We start from the raw sequence: 26,022 nt of genomic DNA on the forward strand, positions 1-26,022 counted from the left end.
CCTGAAAAAGCCAGCAGAAATCCTTAAAGGACTTAGAAGTTCTTTTAAGATTTGGGTCATAACTTAACGGTCAGGCATCAAACCCTTACCTACATTTTCAAACTGAAGAAAGCAGAGGACACGCCGTAACTAACTGGCTGATGAAGGAGAGCATCAGCTCCCGACCCCCTCATCAACCAACCCCCAAGGAGCTTTGATAAACTGCCCACAGTAGCAAATGCAGGGACCACGGGTGGAAATTCTCACATCAGGTGGAAAAGGGCCTAAGTGCAGTGTAAGGACCTACATCTGACATGTCCTTTTGTCATAGAAGTGTGTGATTTTAAAACAAGGTCCTGACCTTCTTATATGAATCTGATCCACCCATCAGTTAGGAACTTCCTTTGAGATAGTTATTTTTGGAGGAATATGTGTTGAGCTATTCCATGTAAGGAAAAGGAAGCCTTGAATAGAAGAAGAAGAAATGGGAACAGGTCTGGGGTGAAGCTACCGCCAGCATCCTGCAGACCATTCTACCTGCCACAGGAATGAGACAGTCATAGGTCAGCTTTGAGAGAGACTGTGAAGTCAATTTCCCCAGTATCTGTGCTCAGAACGTCCTGCTTGTTTTTGCTGGTTTTGGTTTTCAGAGACATCACATGAGGAAAGTTACCTTTCTTCAACTCTATTGCCTTCGTTAAGGTTTTCTGATTTCTTCCCTCCTATGAAAGGGTACTGGAAGCTCCATACTTGAAAAGAACTTTCAGTTATACTATCAAAACATACTTGACCCCTGACTGCCCTTTGAGTAGGTCCTGCATCCAATGAAGTAAGTTCAGTGGGTTGTTAGCTGATCTGATTACAGGAGTAAAAAACTTTGTAGCCAATAAGCAACAAGGTGGGATGGAAAGTGTGGAAGGCACCTAACAAAACGATAGGCGCTTGAGAAAAACAACCAAAGACAAAAGCATATCTTCCGAAGACCAAAGGTCCAACTTCAAGTATTTGCTGGCACAGCCTCTCCGAGCTCCTGGAGTTTAGAATAAGGCTCCTAGAATAAGGCAGCCATGCTTTAACGATCAGTCAATGCAATAGTGACCTCTCAGGCTCTGAGCCTTCACATCCCGTGTCAGGCCCAGCCCAGCACATGGGGTGATGTGAACAGCAAACACACATCAGTGTGTCTCCATCTCTCACTGCTGTGAATCCAGCATGAGAAGTATGTTGTGGTGCTGCATACTTCTCAGTCTGATGCCTTTTTGGGTCTCCCCCCGCCACCACCCCCATGTGCATTCTATTTCATGGTGTCAAAATGAATTTTGTATCACATCCTGTCTTAGTCCATTACGAACTGAAAGATCACAGTGAAGCCTTCCATGAATTCTGTAGTTCAGGATCTGTGACCTTGGCATTATTTAGAGTTTTTCCTTATTGCAGTGTATTCAAGTGGGGAAACTAACATGTAGGTGCTTGAACATGCCCCACAGACACGGTCGTAGCCCTAGTATTTGGGACTTGTCATCATTGACTCAGTGCAGACTTTACAGGCAGAGCCTTATGCTCTCAGAGGACTTTAAAAATATGTACAATGAGCAGTTAACTTTCTGGGGTTATCATATCTTGCTGGAAAATCAACTTCCAAGAGCTCTGAATTGGATGGAGTTCCATGTGGCTTCAGAGTGCAATGAGCCTATATGAAATGGAGCTTGGAAATGTTTTTCTTGTGCGGAAATATGAACTAGAAAAAAGAAAGTGCTGATCTAATGCTAAGTTTTCTCTGTGTACTGACTCAGTTGCCAGAATTATAATGAAAACTGTATTTTAGTCTAACAAGTGTATAGAGTTTTTTATGTAATAAATAAAATTTTATAGGAAAGAGTGTCATTGTCTACTGTGTTGTAACACTTTCCCATGCCCAGGGTGGTGATTAATAGTGCAGGGGAGGAAAATAATTTTCCGCCTACCCTTCTGAGTTTTTAGCTGAGACCTCTGTAATCGAAGACAGATTAATGAGAGAAAAACACACAGAAATTTATTAACATGTATATCATGTATACATGGGAGATGCCGAGGGAAAAATGAGTAATTCCCGGAGGTGGCTTAGAATTCAAGTTTAAATACCATCTTTATGGGGAAAGGGGAGAATAAATGATCTTTAGGAAAGATGAATGGGCCCTTAGAAGAATGGATGGGAGGTCTAATGGTTTGTGAGAAAGTTTGTCCCAGTGTGGTCTCAACCTCTAGTCTCCCCTCCTGTGATAAGAGTCAATCTTCCCTGGTAGATGAAACTCCCAAGAAAGGGATTGATGACTATTGGATTCCTTGTGGAGGACCTGTCATTAGGCAGATAAAGAGAGTTCAGAGAAAACCTCACCCTGAATTTCCTGTTTTTCAGATGACTACAGCTCAAAATAATCATTTTCTGAGGTGGCATGTCCCGCTCTCCTATAGTCATATTTTGGGGGTGGCATATTCTGCTACTCTTCAATAGAAAGTCATCCTGAATAACATCTTGGTTTCAAATTTTGTCACTAGGCTGCAACGGTACCCTGGAATTTCCCAGCTATTCCTTTCTAGCATCTCTCCATGTGCCGTAGGGTCCTTGAAGTATGAAATATAAATGTACTAAAAACTAATTTCTGAAGTACAAAGTTCATCCACTGCCAGGCCAGACTTCCTAGCTGGAGTCTGAGTCACCGTGTGAATGCTAAGGTTGCAATTGAATTCAGTCTTCAGGCAGAGTAGAAAAGCCTGTTAGATAAGGTTTACCATGGAAAACACTCCTGCCTGATGCAGTGGCCTGCACATGAATTGAAGCTTGGATATGTACTAAATTAGTGAAACTTCAGTAGGCCATAATTTAGGCAGTAATTGTGCCCCATTAAAGTTTGGGGGGAAATTAAGTTTGTTTAATCTATTTTCAGTGATATTGGGGACTAAGGAAGGGGTATTATGAAGTGGAAGATTTTTGGCAATACCAATAAACCTCTCCTGAGTTGTTTTATAATTTGGGGTTTTTCTTGTACAGAATGCTTTTTTTATTTTTTTAAATATGTTTATTGATTTTTCTTTCTTCTTTTTAGAGAGAGAGGAAGGGAAAGGGAGAAAGAGAAACATTCATGTGAGAGCAGAACATCAATCAGCTGCCTCCTACATGCCCCCTACTGGGGCTCAAGCAAACAACCCTGAGCATGTGTCCTGACCAGGAATTGAACCGGCAACCTTTTGGTGCATGGGAAGATGCCCAACCAGTTGAGCCAGCCAGGGCCAGGGTGCTTTTTATTAGCAAATATGAATATTACCCAGATCATAGCCCTGGATGTTTATCTATACTATCTTGCCAAAAAAAAAGTTGTTATAGAATATTTGTGAGGTGTCCTCAAAAGTGGAAGTGTTTGAGATCATGAAAAATATTAACTAGTCCAGGCTGCTCATTCTTTTGGGGGGCTCATTCTGATGCAGAGTTGCACAATTTCTAGTTATACAGACCAACTAGCGATGAAAGAGCTTGTTGAAAAACCTCACATCTCCTGACGCTACCCAGAATTTGTTTCTGTCTTTTTGGCTATGGAAACTATATTCAACCTCAAATTTTAGAAAATAAAGAAAAATCTAGAGGATTTCTTTTACAAAGCATACTGTTTGTGACTTCTAGGTTTCTATGTCATTATGATTGACATTTGAGCTGCTTCAAATTGCTCTATAGCTCAAACCTCTTACAGGTGCTGAAAGGTTCAGAAAGAAGCCAACATCCTATGAGGCTGTTTGGCCTTGTATCTTTGATCATCTTTGCTGTGGGACGAACCTACAAGACCATGCCTCTTCACAGTATTTTTTTGTTATGGCAAGTAACAGTGTAAGTAGAAAATGCTTCGTGCCTTTAATTTGACACTGTGCATTTACTGTCCAAATTCTGAGAAAAATAACTTGCAGGTGCACGTAGCTTAAATTTAGGATTCCAGAAAACGCAAAGCTCAGCTATTAGACCATTTCATGGGCTTATCAGCAGTTTCAGCAGAAGTCTTAAAGCTCTCTAGGCAGTCGTAAGCTCCCCAGCTAGGTATGTCAGACTAGAGAGGCGACAGTAGGTTTGCCTTCAAGGCAAAACAAAAGATCTTTCAGCCAAACTCCTCCTATGACCTTACACAGGATATTAGGGGCTTGTGTTTGGTCTACTCTCTCCATCAGCTGGAAAGGATTCTCACAGTTTATCACAGAATTAAATAATTCTAACACAAAAATAAAAATTGAATTAAATAAAAAGGCAAGTGAAAATTGAGAAAAGGAGATTAACTGTATAAGACACCCTAGGCTGAGTGTAAGACTGAACTCTAACTTTTCTGTCAGTCCTGCAAAGGGGAACTCAAGAAAGGTACATAGTTTTACGTCTAATAAAAAGAAGCATTGAGTAGAACTTCAACAGGAGGGCCTGGGGAGGCATTAAAAATGATGTAAGTAATATGTAATGACTTGGAATAATGTCTACAATATAGTCAAAGAAAAAAGGGATAAAGCAGTTTTTATAGCATGATCTCATTTATGTAAAATCAATATCTGTACACATTTTTTAAATGACACAAAGATATAATAGACATTCTCCTAACCAATTCTGTAGGCACTGGTAGTTGATGGGTTAATTGAAAAAGTTGGTGAAGGAAGAAAATCATTATACATGAAACATTTTTAAAAAGTACAAGTAACTATTCATTGGCCAATCTTTGACGTGGGTGCAGTTCTTTTATTGTGGCTCTTTGGCTCCTCTGAAGTCTGTTGTCTTTTTTTGCACTAACCCAGTGGTTCTCAACCTTCCTAATGCCACGACCCTTTAATACAGTTCCTCATGTTGTGGTGACCCCTGACCATAAAATTATTTTCGTTGCTACTTCATAACTGTAATTTTGCTACTGTTATGAATCGTAATGTAAATATCTGATATGCAGGATGTATTTTCATTGTTACAAATTGAACATTATTAAAGCATAGTGATTAATCACAAAAACAATATGTAATTATATATATGTTTTCTGATGGTCTTGGGTGACCCCTGTGAAAGGGTCATTCGACCCCCAAACGGGTCGCGACCCACAGGTTGAGAACCACTGCACTAACCACACCAATAATGCAATCACCCCATCTAATAATGTGAGATATTGATTTCTTTAAAAGGGATTAAGAATTTAGAAATGCTTATGAAGCCAGCTGAGTATAGACTCCCAGATTTTTATCATTTCTTTCCAATGTGTATAATTCTCATGCATACATAATTTGAGACTGATATTTTTAGTATCTATAGAGTCTTTCCAAAGCATTCAACTTAGTTTTCATAGAAATTACTCTCTTCATATTCATTTTGTATCCATATACATAATATTGAAATGAGTATACCATTAGAATTTAACAACTTCACCTGGTGTTATATGTTGGAATAAACACACCTGATTCCTGCCGAGCACAGTCCACTGATGCTGAGAACAGTACACGGGTCTCTGAGCGTAGGCCCGCCTGCTGTGGGCATCAGCCAGTACCTTCCACAGAGGACTGGCTGGAGGATGTCAGCTCACCTGGCAAGATGGTTAAGTGCAGGTCGGCTGAGAAAGCCACCCTTTTACATCACCATAAGAATTGTGGTTATCTCTGTATTATGTGGTGATGAATAGTTTAAATTTTTTGCTTCTCTGTTTGTTTAAAATATTCCCATATAGGTTTATAATATGGAAAAAATAGAGTTACATTAAGGAGAAAATAGCCAGGTGAGTATAATAAAGTGACAGTTACTACACCTGGGTGATAATGGGACAATGGGGTAGAAGAGCGTGTTCCCAAAAGAAATCACATTATTTATGTGGATGCAACAAAAGTTAAGGATACACCTCAAAGGAATAAGAAAAGAATCCATGTAATAAACGGTGTTTAGGATGATTAGTTTTCAGATTGAAAACAAATCTAAATCAAATCCAAATGGATTAAGGCATTTTCTTTTAATTAGACAAGGGAAAGGTCGGGGGCAGGAGTGAGGAGGACTTACTAAATTTACAAGGATTAGAAAAACATAATAGAAACAATAGACTGGTGGGAGTTGGTGAGATGCACATCTCACATTTCCTGGAAAGTGTGATGCGTGAGGCCCATTTCAGATGCGTTTACTACGCCTTCTATGGCCGTGAGCTAATCATATTCACTTTCATTCAACAAGCATTTCCCGAGACCTCCTCTGGTCAGCCAGGTTTACATTCTGGGAACTCCAGGGTACAAATATTCACTCCCTGATCTTCAGTAGTTCACAGCCATGAGGGTTGTAATCAGTATAGAGTGCTTTGGGAACACATAGGGAGGTGTTAGGGTCAATGGGAGAAGCTAAGTCTTGAAGGATGAGCAGATTTAGCCAGATGATGAAAGGGAGGCCAGAAAGGCAAGAAGGTTTCACCCAGAGGAATGACATAGGTAATCATTGCAACATGAGGAAACACCAGTGGTCCGGGATGTCCAGAGCCCGGAATATGTGGAGGATACAGAAGCCTGGCATGTGCATTCAGACCTAAACTGAGGTGCTGGGTGCATGTGCTGGGATTGGAGAGGACGCCTGAGAGAGGGAGGCTTGGAAGAGGAGGACAGGGGAAGAGGAAGATTCAGTGTGAAATCTACAGGCCTGACGACTGACTGGATAGGGGGAGGAGGAAAGACATCATGGAGGCCTGCACTCAGCATGGCGTGTGCCACTTCATTTAAAGATAGGGGTTTGTGCCAGATGCTCAGATCCATCCACGCTCTGATTCTTGAGTGCACTGAATGTTGGAAATAGTTCCCTTTCTTCTCAATGTGGTCTGATGCAAACTCTCTGTAATGATAAGGAGTCCTTTGAAGAAGAGTTTGAGGGTCTGAAAATATTTCTCTGTGCCAACAAAACATTTTTCCAGTCCCTGATGAATCAAATCTACCTAATTTTTCATTTAAGAGACCCAGTCTAACAATGGCTCGGAAAGCTTAGGTAACCGAACACAAAGTTTTTCCCAGTGGCTCAATCTGCTTTTCTACGTTGTCACCTTAACATCTGTGTGCTTTCAAGCTAACAATAAACATGCTATGTATTTTTAGTGTGTGTATATTTATATATTTTATGTTCCAAGTTTTTCCAAACAGGCTTATAGATAATAAGGTTATTAAAATAAAAATAGAAAAGCAAAGACATAAACAGGAAGAAACAAATACTGTATGCTAGACACTGTACAATGACACATTAATACTTTAAGCTTCCTAGCAACTCGAAAAGAAAGGAAAACACCAATGTTTATAGAACTTTATTATTTGATGGAAGAAAGTATATTCATTCTTCAAGTTACTGTGAAAGCAAAATTAATCTTCATATGGCTCTCAAATTGGGGTTTGGGGGTGCTGAGCTGGGGGAGTCCAAGCATGTAACTTTCTTTCTTCCTTCCTTCCTTCCTTTCTTTCTTTCTTTCTTTCTTTCTTTCTTTCTTTCTTTCTTTCTTTCTTTCTTTCTTTCTTTCTTTCTTTCTTTCTTTCTTTCTTCCTTTTTCTTCCTTCCTGTCTTTCTTCCTTTTTTTCTTCCAACTTCCTGATATGATTCTTTAACTGAATTGGTTACCTCATCCTTATTCAGATCTACTGCTATTAGTGCTTATAAAGTTACATTTTAAGTATAAATAAAACAGAAAGGCCATCTTTATTTATTCCAAAGATATTTACCAAGTCCTGTGTTGACTAAAGATACAGAAATGGGAGACCCAATCTTTGCCTTCCAATACCCCACAGTCTGTTTAGGAGGCAAAGGGGTAAGCAAATGATTGTAATATAATGTGCCAGCTGCTCTATCAGTTAACTCAGGAGCAGCCTGAAGACCACCTGCAGGTGGGAGGGGCAGGGACACAGATGTGGTAAGACGCAGAAGCCTTCAGGAACAGCATGTGTCTGAATCTGTCCTAGAGACATGAAATTGGAGAAGCCAACAGGGATCAGATCTTGAGGGTCTGTAGCCATACTAAGGTACTTGCTTTTATGCTGAAGAAAATGGGAACTCACTGAAGAATTTTAGGGGAAAACAATTTCTATGACAGCAGTGGGGGGAGCTTTCTCAACCTGATAGAGGATGTTTATAAAAAACCCACAGCCTTCATCATAGTCAATGGCAAGCTTTCCCCCTAAGAGCAGTAACAAGACAAGCAATGCCTACTCTTATCATTCCTAGTCAACCCTGTACCGAAGGTTCTAGCCAGGGCAATCGGGTAAGAAAAAGAAATGAAAGGCACCGAAATTAAAAAGGAAGAAGTAAAATTATCTTTCTTCTCAGACGGCATTACCTTACATATAAAAAAATCACAAATCATTCACACAAAGGATTATACTTAAAGGAATTAAGCGTTGTTGTGGGATTACAAGATCAACACAGGGAAATCAGTTTTATTTCTATGCGCCATGAGCACCTTTTCATGATTCTTCTCTAAAGCAACTACTACCGTGGTTTTTGCCTAACAGTGATTTTCTAATACCATCCTTCCTTCTACGTTTAGTAATTGGTCTTCTGTTGTAAGGAGGACTTTTCCCTTCTCTCCCGCTTATTTACTTATTCCCTGAACTATGGATTATTTTTTTTCTGCTATCATCATTATTTTTTATGCCCAAGTTGTCTCAGATTTGGCCAATAGGAGCCCATTCATGCTGGCTCCTGTGTACTTTTGACCCATCTCCATGGTTCTTTGGGCGCTTTCTTGTTCACTGACACAAACCAGATGTACCAGGCTCATCTCAGGCTTCTCTGTCTTCAAGGAACCCTGGTTCCTTTTTATGGAAATTGGCATTTAGAAATCAAGATCTGGGCACTGGATGGGCTCATAGTGTAGCTATTACTGAAAATATAGAAAACTGCCTTCCTACCTACTGCCACTTTGGAATGCTATTTTTGTTGTTTAATTGGAAAGACAGTATAAAAATATTTTTTTAAAAATTACACCCCTTGCCCACATCTTGTGCCAAATCTGTTTTTATCTGAACTTTCCTTCAGTTCTGTGTTGGAATGAAATTATATATATGTATATACATACACACACACACACACAACCATATGTCAGCTACTTATGTCTTTTTTTCTTTTTTTTACTTATGTTAAATCCTAAATATGTCTTTGTGCTGCTACAAAGAAAAACTCAATCCCTCTCCTCAAATGGCCACCCATCGTTCCAACTGAATGGCTGTGCCCAGCACACTGATATGGGCATGTAGTGGCTCTTAGGTTTTAGCTGTTAAGAGATAGCCCTGAAAATCTAGCATCTCTGTTTTTGCTTCAGTTGATTTGTTCCTTTGGATAAATCCCCAGGATTCAGCAAAGATTTTTTTAAAAAGAATAACAGTTGATTTTCCTCCCTGTGTTTTGTACCTTTAATCTCTCACATTTCTTTCTCCTTCACGGACGCCTGAAGCTCTCACGGTGGGTTGGCAGTTCACTGGCCATCGTCAGAGTAATAAGGCAAGGAGCACCCACCGGGAGCCAGACTCTGAGCAACATGGTGTATAGATGTGTCTTGTGCATGCATGTGCAGCTGTGTTTCACCCGTCACAACAAAAATACAAAGTAGGTCTTAGCTGAGGAAAGTGAGAGACCAAGAGGTTGAATTTGTCCAGTGGCAAATGGCAGATCCAGAACCCGCCCTGAATTCTTTCTTGCTCAGAAGCCCTTGACCTTTCCCACACCTCAGCACTGCACTGCCATGGTGTTTGCTGGGCTGCCACACTTGCTCCCCCCATTCAGGCAGGACCTCCCATTTTTCCCAGCATAGCCTGACCCTGTTTATCCACATTACAAAGGACAAGGCTCTTAGGAGCTAAGCAGACCTGAGAAGAAATATGAGTGGAATAGTCACTAATTGAAGGACTAAGCCTCAGGCTTGCTAATTAATCCCACCTCAAGGGAGGACTGCAGTCGAAGAGGCAGGCTCCAGATGTGAGTAACAAAAACATCCCAAAATAACAGTTGCCAAAATAACACAGAGGTTTATGTCTCTCACACATTGCCCAAAGGCAGTGCATTACAGTGATTCATTAGGAGCATGAGCTCCCACCCCAGCACATCTGCATCCTTCCGGAGCTGTACGCCTTGGGCTCCAGCCTCTCCAGGCCCCTTTCCCCATATGTGTAATAGAGTCATAGTGCCCAGCCTCAGAGAGTATTTTTTGTGATAATTAATTATATTATTACATATAAAGCACATAATGCAATGCCTGGCACATAATAAGTGCTCAGTAAATATTAACTCATTATTGTTGGTCTTTTGCCTTAGTCTTGGAAAGTTGAATATTTTTACCATTGATATGGATTTAAAAAAATGAAATTTGTGGCCAAGACTAAAGTTTTCTCTCAATATCCTTTTTCTCAGTCTTTGATGATCAGCCCCCTGATTTTTAAATGGACAACCCCTCATCCTGAACAAAGACTACATTTCTCAGCCCCCTTGCAGTGGGATGTGAGTGGAAATGACATGTAACTACCAGAATGTGTCTTTAAAGGGAAGAGCCATTGTCCCTACTTCTTCCCTGCCGGCTGGAATTTAGATGTGATGGGTAGAGGTCCAGTAGCCATCCTGGACAATAAGGTGACCTTGAGATTTGAAGACATGCATGATGGAGCGACAATATAGAAGGTGCCTGGATCCCAGACACCTTGTCAACTCTGGGCTGAGACCCTCCAGACTTGTTAAAACCAAACCTCTGTCTTATGTTAGCAACTGCTTTTTTTTTTTTTTCATTACAGCTGAACACAATCCTAACTGCTACCAAAGATATCTTTTCAGGTGACTTGGAGCTAAAAAAAAAAAAAAAAAAAAAAAACCCACAAAAACTAGCTGTACATAGTTCATTGGGTAACAGTGAAAGGTTGGAAGCAATGGACTAAATCTGACAGCATGGAGTTTAAGGTAAAGTGCTTCCCTGGGTCTATCAAGCCAGCCTTCAGTGGCCAAATGAGCTTCTTATGGCCTGAGGCCTTCTGCTGGGTGTCTTATAAAGGAAATGGCAGAGTGGTGCCCGTCCCAGGGTGGGCATTCAGTGATGTGTGTCAGCCAAGTACCCAGCTAAAATGCCTACATTCCCATCTTCTTCTTCTTCTTCTTTTTAAATATATCTTTGTTGATTTCAGAGAGGAAAGGAGAAGGAGAGAGAGATAGAAACATCAATAATGAGAGAGAATCACTGATCAGCTGTGCCCTGCACGCCCCACACTGTGGAATGAGCCTGCAACCCAGGTATGTGCCCTGACCAGGAATCAAACGGTGACCTCCTGGTTCATTGATCAACGCTCAACCGCAGAGCCACTTCAGCCGGGCTTCTGATACTTCTTGAAGGCTGAGGTGGCCCTCTGACATAGTTCTGTCAGCAAGATGTAAGCTGACATATCATGGGGAGTTCCAAAAAGGTTTTTCTTCTAGATAGAGGTGCTGCCCGGGTATCCTCCTGGTTTTCCCCTTCTCTGGCCTGTCTGGAATACAGATGTGATGCCCGGAGGGGCAGCAGTCATCTTATAAACAGGAACAAAAACCACACACATACGATAGTAGAACAGAAAGATGGAAGAAGCCTGGTTCCTGGAAGTCCTCCCTGCACAGCTTCTCTCACTTGAGCTTGCTGTCTTCTAGTTTTCTTCTTCTATAAGAAGAATTTGTCCCTCTCTGTGTAGGGCACTGTGACAGGTTTCTTGTCAATGAAGCTGAGATGCAGTCCTAACCCAGGGACAAGGCTAAGTTCCAGAGGGGAAAGACTTTCTTATGAAGCTACAGCCTTCTCCTGCTTAGCAGACAGGAGGTGCAGAAGAACTTCCTAAAAACTGGACCAGGCCCTAGCCGGTTTGGCTCCGTAGATAGAGTATGGGCCTGCGGACTGATGGGTCCTGGGTTTGATTCTGGTCAGGGCACATGACCAGGGTTGCAGGCTCGATTCCCAGTAGGGGGCATGCAGGAGGCAGCCAATCAATGATTCTCTGTCATCATTGATGTTTCTATCTCTCCCTCTTCTTTCCTCTCTGAAATCAATTATATATATATTCTTTTTTTTTAAATAAAATAATTGAACCAGTCCCAAGATGCACCGAGCTCCGGGGGAAGGAGGAATCCCCAAGGAATGCACACAGAGGGCTGTGGGGCACTTCGCAGCTGCGATGTTGTAAAGCAGCATTGTGTGTGGAGTCAAAGGTTAGAGTCAATGACCTTTAAACTTCGTTCTAGAACAAAACTTTTCTAATGGCCAGACAGTAAAAAAAATATAGATGGACTAAGTTTGTGTCACTGATCAGCGGTAGTCTGGAGTGGAATACGCTATTTTCATTGCAGTTTCTAAAAAAGCCCTCAGCCATATCATGGCAATATTGAGTTTCTGATGGAATTTCAGTTTATGTTTTGTTTGTCGTAATGTAATTTATCCCCCGTTTTCTACTACTAGGATTTTTATTTATCTTAAATTTATAAAGTTAACATGGCAGGGAAACTTAATACTCAAATACTAATGGATTTATTATTTTGTCTGTTTTAAAGCCATGATTTATTATTTTTTGTCTGTGTTTTTGAAACTGAGTCTCAGTAACACAATTGCTTTCCAGCTATCTGAGGGGAATGTTTACATCCTATAAGCTAACCATTGGGGATCAGTTTATTGGCAGAATTTCTGTAAACGTGTGAGTGTTCTTTAGGGGGAAGTGGGGCTCTTTGCCTCTCATGGTGGAAGCCAGGTTCTCTGATGGAGTGAACGTAAGGAAGGATAGGTTGAGTGCTTACCTCTATGTTAATCCCTTGATGGTGCTCTCATGCCTGAGACAGACGGGAGGATGAGCTGCACAACTTTGCAAAGATACCCAACGGACTGGCAAGCTGTAAGGACTCAATAGGTGTTTGGTGAATGAAGGAACCAATGAGTCCCTTACCAGCCTGACTGTCTCCCAGATGATATTGTAAAGTCCGCGTGGGTGCAAATCAGTGTTTCTCAGAGGGCATCACGATGGGAGGATAAGAAGGTGGTGCTTGTAATGAAAATTGCTCAGGGTCCATCCAGACCTACTGACTCAGAATATCCCAGGAATCTGCATTTGAACTCCCCTCACCCCAAAAAGGTGATTCTCCTGTATAGTAAACTTAGAGGACTACAGCGTGCATGCTGGCTGCTCTAGCTGAAGCTTCCACAGAGGGACGGGACCTTCGGAGGCAGCCGAATTCCAGCTGGAGCAGGATTTGGGGTGACCATCCTTGAGAGGACAGCCCTAGCAAACTTGCTTATCTCTAACGACACCTACTGGTGGAGAATAATAATGAGCAAATGCTCAACCCCTCAACCTACAAAGGTGTTTTTTCTTATGGAGCCTATGGTGTTGAGGGTGTTGCATTTTAGTGTGAATTCTAACAGTGATGATTTCTATACCTAACGCCCCAGGAATCTGGAGGACACCTGCTTTGATATCTGTATTCTCTTTTCACTTGCTGCAGGTAGAATCAATACATACTTGAAGAATTTTGTCCTTCGGTTATCTTACATGTTTCTTAGAATGCATGGTCCTATTTCACACTCAGTTTGCAACATTACCAACTTTTAGATGACCTCTGAAAGGGGTGAATCTGTCTGTTATTTGAAGGGAGCATGCCTTGTCTCCCCCGTTGATAGTGGGAGTGGGGTCCTGGGGGTGCCGCTGGAATAAGCATTTCTGGAGGTCCCCACAGGAGGATGAGATATAGTAGAAAGCTTTATTTTTGTGGAATTACCCCTCTGGGTTTCCCAAGTCCCATTTCCCTTAGTCCAGTCATAGAAGAAGTGTAGCTGGGGCTTCAGTAGAGCTAAAATCAGGGCCATGTCCAGAGTTTCCTTTCCATTTTGTAGCTGGGTCCAGTTCAGCATCATGCTAGCTGCAACCCATTAGTCTATTGCATGTTGCTATCCACATGACCGTGGGCCATATGGACAAATGCAAGAGAACCAAGAGAGAGCCAAACATCCCAGGTGTGATTGACAGGCAAATAGCTTCCCTATGTCATCCCAACTTTACTGGGTGTGCATCTGTTTTCCCTACTGGGTTCCCCCCCCCCCACACAGTGTTTGGCAGAGAATATGCATGTAATGTCTGGCCTTCCCTTTGCTCCCTTCCTGTTATTAATTACTAGTTAGTTACAACAGTATCATCCCCATTCCCTTCTGCTTGGTCTTTAGCCACACTCTGCATGTCCTTGCACGTTTGGCATGGTCTAGTGGGAAAAGCATGGGATTTGGAGCAATTGGTTCCTTTTGATGGGCTTGTATTTGAATCTTGTCTCCCACCCTCTCCCATTATGTTGGAAGTCACTTAACTTTTCCTCTTTCTTTGCCTGGCAAAAGGAGCTAATAATACCATCTCTTGAGAACTAAGTGAAAAAAATATGTTAAAATGCCTGACACCAGTGCCCGATACAGACAAGTCCTTCATAAATGTTAGGTCCTTTCCCTTCTTCTATTTTCCTTCCATTGATAGGAGAGTGAGTCATCAAAATCCCAGGAAGCACGCAGCCTTCAGACTGCAGCAGCGTTAAGTGGTCATTAGTGCATGCTGTTCTGGGCTGTTCTTTGGGGTGTACCTCTTAAGCAGGCTAATTCCGTAAGCTATCTTTTCTTAGCTTACAGATTTTTCTGTCCAATCGCTCTTTAAGATTTTGAGCTCTATCAAGTATGGTGTCTGATGGTCATTAACAAGCCACCCACCTTCCTTCCTCACTTGCTGTTCTGAGAGGAATCCAGTTCTGTTAATATTTGCTCATCACTGGACATGGCCCACATCCCTGGATCCCAAAGCCAGATGCCCCTGAGCTGTGGGCAGGGCTGCCCCATCTGCACAGATAAACAACTTGTGCCTGACTGGCCTGGCCCCAAATCAGGCAAGGTTCTCTTAGCCACTGGTGCCGAATGCTGAATTTCTTATCTATAATAATAAAAGGGTAATATGCTAATTAGACCAGACGTCCTTCCGTCGGAAGCCTGGGTCCCGGTTGCTGAAGGGAAACCAGTGCTGGCAGCAGGAGGAAGGAAGGCCTACTCTTGCTGGAATTTTTGTGCATTGGGCCTCTAGTTGGCAGATATTAAACTAAAAGACCATAGTATCTTGCTCATCAGTCAACAGTCTAAAGGGCATTACTCTGAAAAGCTCGGTTCAAAGTTAATCTTTGACTTAAAGGGAACACAGAATATGTGTGATGGGACAGTCCCCACTCATCCCCTCTTAGTACCTGGAAATGCCGAGATGCTGGCAAACTGCGACTGAACAAAGTTTGGCAGTGAGCGTGACAATAAAAACAGAGCCAGGTAACAAAAGATTGAAAAGCCACACACAAAAAAGCTGAAAAACTGTAGTGTTGGCACAGAGACGTGTGACGGGAAGCACGCTGGTTTGCACAGCTTCGGTACTTCCGAGTAGCACTAGCATAAGTGCCTGTCTAAGGGGGTGGCTGCAAGACAAAGCTGGCGGCTGATATGGGGAGATAGCAATGATGCTGAAACATTACCCTGCTTTCCTTGTACTTTTACTTTTAAAGGATGTTCAAAATCATTTCTTAATGTTTAATAAGCTCAAAGGGCAGGAAAGAAGTGGTACCTTCATTGTCATTGTACAAAGTGGGTATTTTTCAGGAAATACACAAGTCGGGAGGAAAAGCCTTGGGACCATGTCCCATGCTGGGATTTAGAAGGTTTGAACATTCTCTATTCCAGGAAGCTTCTTGTTTGCTCTGGATCTCCTAACTTGCAGGGACAGCCAACTGCTAATTCGTGGAAATGAATTCAGCCACTCCTCCCTTCTAGCCAGTTCAGAAGTGCTCTGAGGAGGCAGTGTTTCCCCGCTGTCTGCCCTGAGGGTTAGGGAGCAGAGTCTGCTCCGTCTCCTGTCTCCTGGACCGGTGGGTGCCTGTGCCGTCCTACAACCCTTCAGTCTTTTCATCACAGGTCTCTTTCATCTGCCATTATTCAGGACAAACGCCGCCATCTCCAGAGCCCTTCCCATCCAGGATTCCCTGATTGGGGTGGAATGCATCCGTTGCCTAGAGCACCCTGACGTTCTGGCGAGAAGAAAGGGGAGAGACTAAATACCCCGTTTTACTTCTTGTTAAATTCCTAGGAAGAGGGAGGACGTTAAAGCACTTGATTAAATAAAAGTCCTAGTCATCTGTGACTTTCATTGCTTACGAAACATTGGCCTCCTATTGAGAATCAAAAATTAAAATGATCATATTTTTTATTTTTGCTGGAGACATGTGCAGGGTGAGGTCTGAGGGGGTGTTAGAAACACTCTTTCCTTTCCCTGGGAAAAGCATATCTCTTTTCATACATCTCTTTCTTTTCTTCCAAAGTAAGCATGCCTGCAGAGTGCCGGAAGGCTGTGCTGGTTATAGTCGGGGTAGTGCTTGTTTGGCGAGGGTGGCCTAGATCCAGCAGCTGGTGTGTTGATCCTGCTGAGCACAGAACTGCAAGAGCCCATTCAGAAAGACACAGACACATGCCTGATTTTGGCAAATAAAAAGGGGCCAGCCACTGTTGAATAGACTGACAAATATCTCAAGTTCCAAAGGTTTAACCACATCATATCTTTTAAAAAAGCAGATGTTTAAGCCTTTTAGAAATAATTTGACTTGAACTTATTTTTCATCCCAAAACAATACCTGGCAATGGTTCCTCTGGCTTTCAGAGAGGTGGTCTGGGAAATAAAAGGCACTAGTATTTTGTGAATCAGGGGTGTGAGGATGGTGTACATTGCTCCGCTTACTGAACACTTACGTAAGAGTGAAGGCCGCTTGAACTGTGGGCTTTATGTGATTTCTCTCTTTCAGTCTTTATAAGAATCAGGAGACATGGGATTGTTGCTCCCATTTAGAGAGGAGAACGCAATGACTCGGAGAACTCAGGAAACTATTAGAGGGCAGAGGGCCTCTAGCAAGTTACTTGGGGAAGCGTTTGACCCACAGTCATTAACACAGCTCTGGAGTCCAGTGCTTCACGTAATAGCCCATGTTCAGAGACGAGAGCAACAACACCCATAACTGAGTCTTGCATTAGGTTCACAATACTCCAGGAATCTCTTTATTTCCTCGGCACACAGGCGCTCTGTCACTGTTTTCTGTTGGGGTCCAGCCCCAGCAGGTCCAGGGGTTCCCAAAGGTGTGGACTGAGTCGGCAAAGAAGGAATGGCACGGAGGCAGCATTCAGTTGATCAGCATAGCAAGGTCCTTCCTTTATTCTCCTGTTACATCTGTATTTATACCATTTTTTTAAAAATATATTTTTTAATTGATTTCTTACAGAGAGGAAGGGAGAGGGATAGAGAGTTAGAAACATCGATAAGAGAGAAACATCGATCAGCTGCCTCCTGCACACCCCCTACTGGGGATGTGCCGGCAACCAAGGTACATGCCCTTGACCGGAATCGAACCTGGGACCTTTCAGTCCGAAGGCTGACGCTCTATCCACTGAGCCAAGCTGTCTAGGGCCATCACCAATTATCTTATGTACGAGAGCGAGATCTGCTATGACGGGGAGAATAGTGTGGTGATCCTCTGCTTCTCCTTGGGGAGTAACTGCGACTCCTGCTGTTGCTTCTGCTACGACTACTGCTTCGAGATCGAGATCTTCCATAACCTGGACTTCTGGGCCCATCAGCTTTAACCCGGATGTAGGCAGTGTCTCCCTCATGAGATCTAAACTTAGTGTTATCCAATTTTCGAACTGCATAGGTCATATCTTCTTTCCGTACAAACTCCACGACACCAGTGCCATCTCGGTAAACGTCAGCATAACATACATCACCTGCTTCACGCATGTGATCCTTCAAATCCTGTCAGCTTCCACTTGGAGGCAGTCCAGAGACAGCCACTCTGTTCTCAGGTCGCCTGGATGGGGGGCCATAGCGGCCTCGGGGGGCTCCGCCACCTCCACCCCAGCAGCCCCTTCGAGGAAACTCGACCCGGAGACGGTATCCATCGTAATCATAGCCGTGGCGACCATTCATCGCATCTTCCGCGTCTCGCGGGTCCTCGAACTCAACGAAGGCGAAGGGTGGTCCTCCTCGGTGATTCTTGAGATCGATGTCGCGGATAGCGCCGTATTTGTAGAACACGTCCTCAATGTCCTTGGTTCGAATGTCTGGAGGTAAGTTACCCACGTAGATGCGACAATCGTTGTTCCCTGCCGGGCCACTGCCGGGAGCCGGTCCATCCTTGCTGTTTCAAGGGACCTGGCATATATGGCATACGGTTCTTAATATGTCTGCTCACCTTCTTGGCGCTGTGTTTTAACCAAGGTCACCTCTCCAAGAAAGGTTGAATCCCCAGGTAGGGATTTTCCCCTGAAGTTAGGGAGGGAATAAAACCTCTTAACTAAGTGCCAGGCGGGTAATTAATCCCTTTAACTACGAACAATCATGCTTAAACTACATAATCTTTTCTCCCTGGAATGGAGATAAGAAACGCCCTAACCTTTGTAATAGAGATTGATAGGATTGAATCAACTGGTATAAATACAGTTGTAACAAGACAGAAACACTCAGAACTCAGAACTCAGAACACAGAATCAAGAACATAGGGCTTGGAAGACAGGACCAAGAGAGACAGAGCCTAGGCACAGAACCTACACAGAACATTCTCTAGAGACAGAAGAACTTTGCTGGAGAGAGCATGCCGGAGGATCCTGGAGAGGGACTGGCCTCGGAGCCTAGAGACAGAGCCTAGCGGGAGAACATGGCAAGGGATCCTGGACTGAACCTGACTACAGAGATTGGCAGGAGAACCTGACTGGAACCTGGACACTGAACCTGACTGGAGAGCCTGGACAGAACCTGGCTGGAGAACCTAGCGAGGGAACATGGCTACAGAACCTCTCTGGAGATCGAGACCAGAACTTGGCTGGAGATCCAGGCTAGAGATCCTGGCTAGGCTGCTGATCAACTGAACGCTGTCTCCGTGTCATTCCTTCTTCGCCGACTCCGTCCACGCCTTTGGGGACCCCTGGACCCGCTGGGGTTGGACCCCGGCAGGCCACGAATCACACCACCGCCGGACATGGCGACAACGAAAAGCGCGGACTGGAGAACAGGCCTTCCCACCAAGCCTAGCACACGGGAGAGCGAACCTGCAGCGACAGCTCGGCTCCTGCGGCCCCTCCAAAATGGAAATAGAAAGTGCACTCTGTATTTATACCGTTTGATTTTAATCCTATCCATTCTATTCCAAAGATTAGGGCGTTTGTTATCTCCAGTCCAAGGTCACTACTCTATTGTTCTGTTAAGCTACAAGGAAGTAACTGAAGGAGATTATCCTAAGTAAAGATTATGTAGCTTAAACGTGATTGTTCGCAAAGTGATTAACTACCCGCCTGGCACTTAGTTAAGGGGTTTTACTGATTCCCTTCCTTAGTCCCGTTAATCCCTAACTCCAGGGGAAAATCCCCACCTGGGGAAACAACCTTTCCCAGAGAGGTGACCTTGGTTAAAACACATAGCTCTAAGAAGGGGAGCAAACATATTAAGAACAGTATGCCATATACCCCAGGTCCCTTGAAACATATGCTGTGCAGATGTTTCTTCCCTGCAGCAACTGTGTCAAGCAGCAAGGAAGGACCGGCTTCCGGCAAATTCCCCCCTTTTTATTTTTTAAGTGATAGTGCATGTAAATCAGCGGCCACCTCTTGGATTGGGTTGTTTAAGACTCGGAAGACCTGTTTGTGACTTTGCCAACAGGTCAGTCCGAGGCTTAACCCTCTATCGGCTCCCCACAGTTTTCCAGCCTCATGTAGTGCCTACTAGTAAGTCTTCAGGAACTAGCAGTCAATGGTGCTGTGCACGCTGACATCTTCATTATGTGACAGCTGTTGGGTTGGACCCTCCTATCTGAGTTACAACAATAAGGAAGCCCACCAGTGCCTGGCTTCACTCAAAGTCAGAGTCAAATCTAGAAACGTAGGTGCTCAAGCTAAGTAGTGTGACACCTACCCTCAGATAAACAGGGTGGGGGCTGGCCCTAGTGTACACAAAGGGGCCTCATGCTGGGAACTCCCACCCCTGCCCTGGGGTCCCCTGCTCCACCTTCTCTACCAGCTGCCCTGAGACAGACCCCAGGCCTGGGCAATCCTGCCTCGTGACCTGGAGAGGTAATGCAGCCATTGTCTAAGAGGGTAAAATTGGCATAAAATCTCGCTGTAAAATCACACCCTCAAAGTTATAGTTCCTTGGGGGCAAAGCCTGGTCTCAGAGTCCTATCTGTGGTCTGCACAAAGGTCAATGTTTTTTTCTTCCCAATTCTCAGAATGGCATCACCAACCTAAATGAAAAAGGGATATTAATGTATTTGGCCTGATACAAAGTAAAAGTGTGTGGGTAGGATATCCAAGTCCTCCAATTCGAATTCCAGAGTCTTCCAGAGGTCATCCTTCTCCCCAGTCATTTCCCAGCCCTCAGCAAGAAACAGAGCTAGAGTTATCTCCGGCCCAGTGTAGGACATAGGACATAGCAGATCCTTGACAAAAGTTTTGTTACTGAATGGACAAAGGAAAAGTAGGAGGTAGGAAAGAAAAGAAAAAGAGGGAGGGAGACCTAGAAATTCGGTTGCAAAATCTACCCCAATTGTGAGGGAACAGCTAGCTCTTTGGAAAGTTATTTGGCAATGTGATTAAAAATCCAAAGAATGTGCACATCCGTTAAACCAGCAATTCATTATTTAGAAATTAAGGATGTGTGAGAAAATTCTGCTGTAAATCAGAGTATTGTTCTAATTGTAAAATATTGCAGTCAACATGACTGTCCAACAATAGGGAATAAGGTCAATAAATTATGGTACATCAACACCCATGCTTCCCCTGTCCTTCCCCATGTCATAAATCGCACCATGGTTGGACCAGTTGCTCAAGCTAGAGATGTAGTGTCCTTTAAATAGTTCCCTCCCTCCCTTTCCACCTATCATCCCAAGTCCTATCATTTTCCAAAATATAAAGGGAGTCATCTTATAGATGTATTAACTTAAACAGACAATAGATGGCATCGAGTCTAAAAGCCAATGTGTAAAGAAGAATGGAATATTTTCAAGAGTTTTACTCACCACTGATACAGAAGAAATGCATCATTTAAGTAGCCAGGTAAGTGGGTGAAGTTAATTTAACTGAAAGCCATAGAGAAAAGAAGAATTAGAAAACAATGATGTAGGGTTGTACACATAAGACATGTATATAGCAGTATACTTTATGGATGATGTAAGAGATCTTTCTAAGTTAATTTAACTAAATGTAGCCAGTACCACCTTAATAACCTCAGCATCAGGGTCCTCACTCTTGCCCTTCTCCCTCTGGACCCTTTACAAAGGGCAAGGAGTCCCTGGGGCTAAGGGGCTGTGCCTACCCAAGGTCCACCTCCTTTCTCCAAGACCACACTGCAGAATCCCAGGACCCTGGAACTCCCTTCTCAAATAAGGTCTGCACAGGGCTTTTCTCCAGGCACTTTCTCCTTAGGGTGGATCCTGGCTGTGGCGCGTGTTGTGGCCTGGGGCTTGAACCAGTGGACTGAAGTGTCCACAGGTGAGCGTGAGAGAGAACTCCAGCTCACCGTGTGGGTTGGAGCAAAAGATGGAAGAGGATGAAAGCAGGATCTTCCATTCGTCTTCTTGCTTCAGACCCACAAATGTTAGCAGCCATCCTGGATGCAATGTTTACTGCCAATTCTCTGAACTAGTCAACTCCCTCACTCCATCCTATCTCATATCCAACTATAATTACCGCTACACTACTCCAACCCCCCATCATCTCTCATCTGAATTGTTGCTGTACTTCCCTATCTAGTCTCCCATCTTACACCCTTGCCTTCCAATCCCTTCTCCTGCACAGAACAGGCAGAGTGAGCTCTCTAAAATATAAATCAGATCATCTGACGGCCTCAGACTGAAAATGCCGTGCACACTACTTGCCATGGCATAGAAGCCCTCCAGCTTCATCTGCCTCAGCCTAAGTGTGAGCCTCTCTGACCATCTTTCAGTTTCTAGGAATGTTTCCACTTCAGGGCCTTCACACATGCTGCTCCTTCTTCCTAGAATGTTCTCCCGTGTTCACATGCCAGATTCTTCATCCTTCAAGTCCAAACTTTCTCTTTTCTCTCAGATAGACCTTCTGCAACCATCTTGTACACCCTATTACCTTCTGGCTAGTATCCTGTTCTTTTCCTTCATGGCATTTCATTACAAAACAGGCTTCTCTCTTTACTTGTCCCGTTTATTTGCTTAATTCCCCATCAAATTGTAAGCACTGTGTTTAATAATGTATATACTAGAACTTAATACTTCATAGTATGTGTGCAATTAATATAACTATATAAGGGGATGCCACATAGTCAATAAAAACAATGTTTTCTATGGGTATTACTGGCGCAGAAAACTTGCACATGAAAATTTTAAATAAAAAGAAAGGTTACATAGTGATATAATCCCATTTTTGTTTTAAAAATTGTGAATACATACTACATATATGTTTACAAATCTATTACACATAGTATATGTGTGTGTTTAAAAAAAGCTGGGTTGGGAAATTGTTAATGTGGTTTATTTTATCAATTTTGCTTTTCTTTGAAAATACGAACCTTGCATTATCTTTGTAATAAGCACATATTTTAATGTTTATAACTCAATAAATGCACCCATATCTACCTGTACAGAACCATCACAGTGAATAACACGTTACTGGGCAGCCATCTAGATGTCCTGTAGGATCGGCATGTTGAGCCAGGCTGTGGCACATCCTTCAATAAAATGTTAGGTACCCATTAAAGATCACTGTGAAGAATGTCACTGCGTGGAAAATGCTAATTACATAACATTAACTTAGAAATTAAAAGGAGAATATTTGTATAATTCAGCCTGTCTATATAAATTACTTTAAAATAAAATCTCAAAATCCCTGGGATATGTAATACATCACTAATTCCACAAGGTGGCAATATCATAGTTATTAAGCAGTATTGGACAAATTTTTCTGGGGTGCATTGCATTGTTCCTAATGTCATTTTTGCTTAATTGTATTTTAATCTTAGTCATATTTTGATCTTTGATTTACAATGACATTTGCATTCCTTTTAAGTCCAGGGAATATAAAATATTTTATGGGTGTGGTTGTTTGGTTTTTTTTTTAAGTATAAGTTAAGTAATTGCTCTGCCTGGAGAATGTGAAGGTCTCTACCCATTCATTTTTGCTTCCTGAATCTTTTGCATTTTCAAACATTGTAATCAAATAATATTAATTGTTATTTGTTGAAAAACTTTTCTTATAGGTCTTTTTGCTGGGTCTTTATATACATTACCTTATTTACTCTGCAGAGTAGATGTTATTCTTCCCATTTTACAGATGAGAAAACAGAAGCTAAGGGAAGATTGGTAATTCACCCAAACTCAATTATTTTTTGCCAGAGCCTGAATTCAAGCCTAGTCTTTGTAAAGAAACTGTTAAATGAATAAATAAAAAATAAATAAATAAAATGACTATACAGAAATAAGTGAGAGAGAGAAAGAGAGAGAGAGAACAGTATTCATCTATCTGTCTACTGTCTATCTAATTCAGGTCATATTAAAAAGAAAAGGTTAAAAAAAAAAAGAAAAAGAAAAGGTTATAGTAAATAAGATAGATGTTAAATAATTCCTATCTTCTTTTTTCTCTTAAATAACGTATGAGAATTTCCCCCATGTTATTAAAAATTCCTTGGAAACAGAACAGAAAAGTATATAGTAAATATAACCTATATGTTGTTGTATAATGATAGTGAGACCCATATTGAAATAGATCTATAATATTCTTTCATTTGAATGTACTATATTTTATTCAGTCTTTCTCCTATTTTTGAATATAGCATTTTTTCTTCAAGATTAGGGGATTATTAATGATCATCCTTGGATAGAAATCTTTGTCTATATCTCTGTCCATTATTAAGGATATATTATAGAATTTAAATGACTTATGAGACCCCCAAAATAAAGTATCAAATTTTCATTTTAAAATTTGTAAAACATTTTTCCAGAGAAAAACTATGCTGCATTTTTCTAACTGAAATAACGAATTTATGATTTTTGCATTTTCCTGCTAGGTTTATATATTTATATATCTATATTTATATAATATGTATCCAGATATATACCTATTTTCACAGAGTTGATAATAAGACATATACACTCAGAAACTTTCATATCCTGTCCTTGTCAATTAACATTATATAACACTAGAAGCTCGGTGCACAAAAATTTGTGCACTCGGAGGGGGGGTCCCTTAGCCTGGCCTGTGCCCTCTCACAGTCTGGGACCCCTCGGGGAATGACCACCTGCTCGCTTAGGCCCGCTCCCCGGGGGATTGGGCCTAAGCTGGCAATCAGACATCCATCTGGCAGCCCGGGAGCCCTTGGGGGATGTCCACTTGCCAGCGGGGAGCAGGCCTAAGCTGCAGTCAGATATCCTTAGCGCTGCTGAGGAGGCGGGAGAGGGTCTCACCACCACCGCTGTACTGGCAGCCGTCAGCCTGGCTTGTGGCTGAGCAGAGCTCCCCATGTGGGAGCGTACTGACCACCAGGGGGCAGCTCCTGCATTGAGCATCTGCCCCCTGGTGGTCAGTGTGTGTCATAATCACCAGTCATTCCCAGTCTTTCTGCTGTTAGGGCCAGTTTGCATATTACCCTTTTATTATATAGGATAGAGGCCTGGTGCATGGGTGGGGACCGGCTGGTTTACCCTTCAGGATGGGGGTCCCCACTGGGGTGCCACTGGGGTGCCTGGCCAGCCTGCGTGAGGGGCTGATAGCTATTTGCAGGCTGGCCAAACCCCCCCGCCCCCAGTGGGGACCCTCACCCCATGGAGGTTTGGCCAGCCTGGGTCAGGGGCTGATGGCTGTTTTCAGGCTGGCTACACCCCCTTTAGGGTGGGGGTCCCCACTGGGTGCCTGGCCAGTCTGGGTGAGGGGCTGAGGGCCGTTTTCATGCTGGCCAAGCCTCCCCAGCGATGGAAGCTCCCAGCCTCTCTTTTTTTTCTTTTTTCTTTTCTGGGATTTATTTACCTTCTATAATTAAAACTTTGTAACCTGGAGTGGAGCTCAGAGCTGGCCAGGGCTTGGCTTCCTCCATCACCAGGGGCAACCCAAGGCTCCAGCTCCGTGGCCACAGCCAGCTGAAAGCAGGTATCTGGGATTTATTTACCTTCTATAATTGAAACTTTGTTGCTTTCAGTGTAGCTTAGAGCAGGCCGTGGCAGGCGGGGAACCTTGGCTTCCTCCATCACTGGAGCAAGCAAGCCTCCTGCTCGCTGCAACTCCGTGGCTGCCGGCCGCCATCTTGGTTGGCGGTTAATTTGCATATCTCGCTGATTAGCCAATGGAAGGCATAGCAAAGGTATGGTCAATTACCATGTTTGTCTATTATTAGGTAAGATTATATGTAATATATAGTAGGCATGTTTCATATCATTAAATATTCTTCAAAAACATGATTTTTAATAGTGAATTTATATTATATTAATTAAAATTTTAGATTATTTATAATATTTTTGTTATTGTAGAGAGATATTTGTCACAGTGTGGCTTATTTCCTTAAGATAGACTTTGGAAATGGTATTACCAGAGCAAAAAGTAAATATATGAAGGTTGATACATATTGCCAATTTGATCTTTAGAACTGTTCTACCAATTTCCATTTGCACTAAAGTCTATGAAAATCCCCATTTTCCCACACTGGGCAGATACTCATGACATCATTCTCATTTACTTTTGATAGCCCTAAAAGCTAAAGACCCGAAACCGGTTTGGCTCAGTGGATAGAGCGTCGGCCTGCAGACTGAAAGGTCCCAGGTTCGATTCCTGTCAAGGGCATGTACCTGGGTTGCAGGCACATCCCCAGTAGGAGATGTGCAGGAGGCAGCTGATCGATGTTTCTCTCTCATCGATGTTTCTAACTCTCTATCTCTCTCCCTTCCTCTCTGTAAAAAATCAATAAAATATATTTTTTAAAAAAAGCTAAAGATAACAATCCCTTGTTTTCACTTTCATTTTTTAT

The 26,022-nt window shown here is 42.7% G+C and overlaps 1 protein-coding gene, 1 long non-coding RNA gene and 1 pseudogene across 2 annotated transcripts in view; 2 read left to right on the forward strand and 1 right to left on the reverse strand.

Annotated features, from left to right (window-relative positions):
• SLC44A1 (solute carrier family 44 member 1) overlaps positions 1–26,022 on the forward strand; it is a 155,217-nt gene that overhangs the window by 121,815 nt on the left and 7,380 nt on the right. The window lies entirely within an intron of this gene.
• LOC132212233 (uncharacterized) lies at positions 10,310–17,174 on the forward strand. The gene is made up of 3 exons (XR_009447689.1): positions 10,310–10,627; positions 10,738–10,900; positions 15,949–17,174. It is a non-coding gene; the product is annotated as an uncharacterized LOC132212233 (long non-coding RNA).
• On the reverse strand, positions 17,460–21,647 carry LOC132212663 (serine/arginine-rich splicing factor 1-like; annotated as a pseudogene).

This window comes from Myotis daubentonii, chromosome 11 (assembly GCF_963259705.1).
Source record: "Myotis daubentonii chromosome 11, mMyoDau2.1, whole genome shotgun sequence".
Classification (NCBI taxonomy): Eukaryota; Metazoa; Chordata; class Mammalia; order Chiroptera; family Vespertilionidae; genus Myotis; species Myotis daubentonii.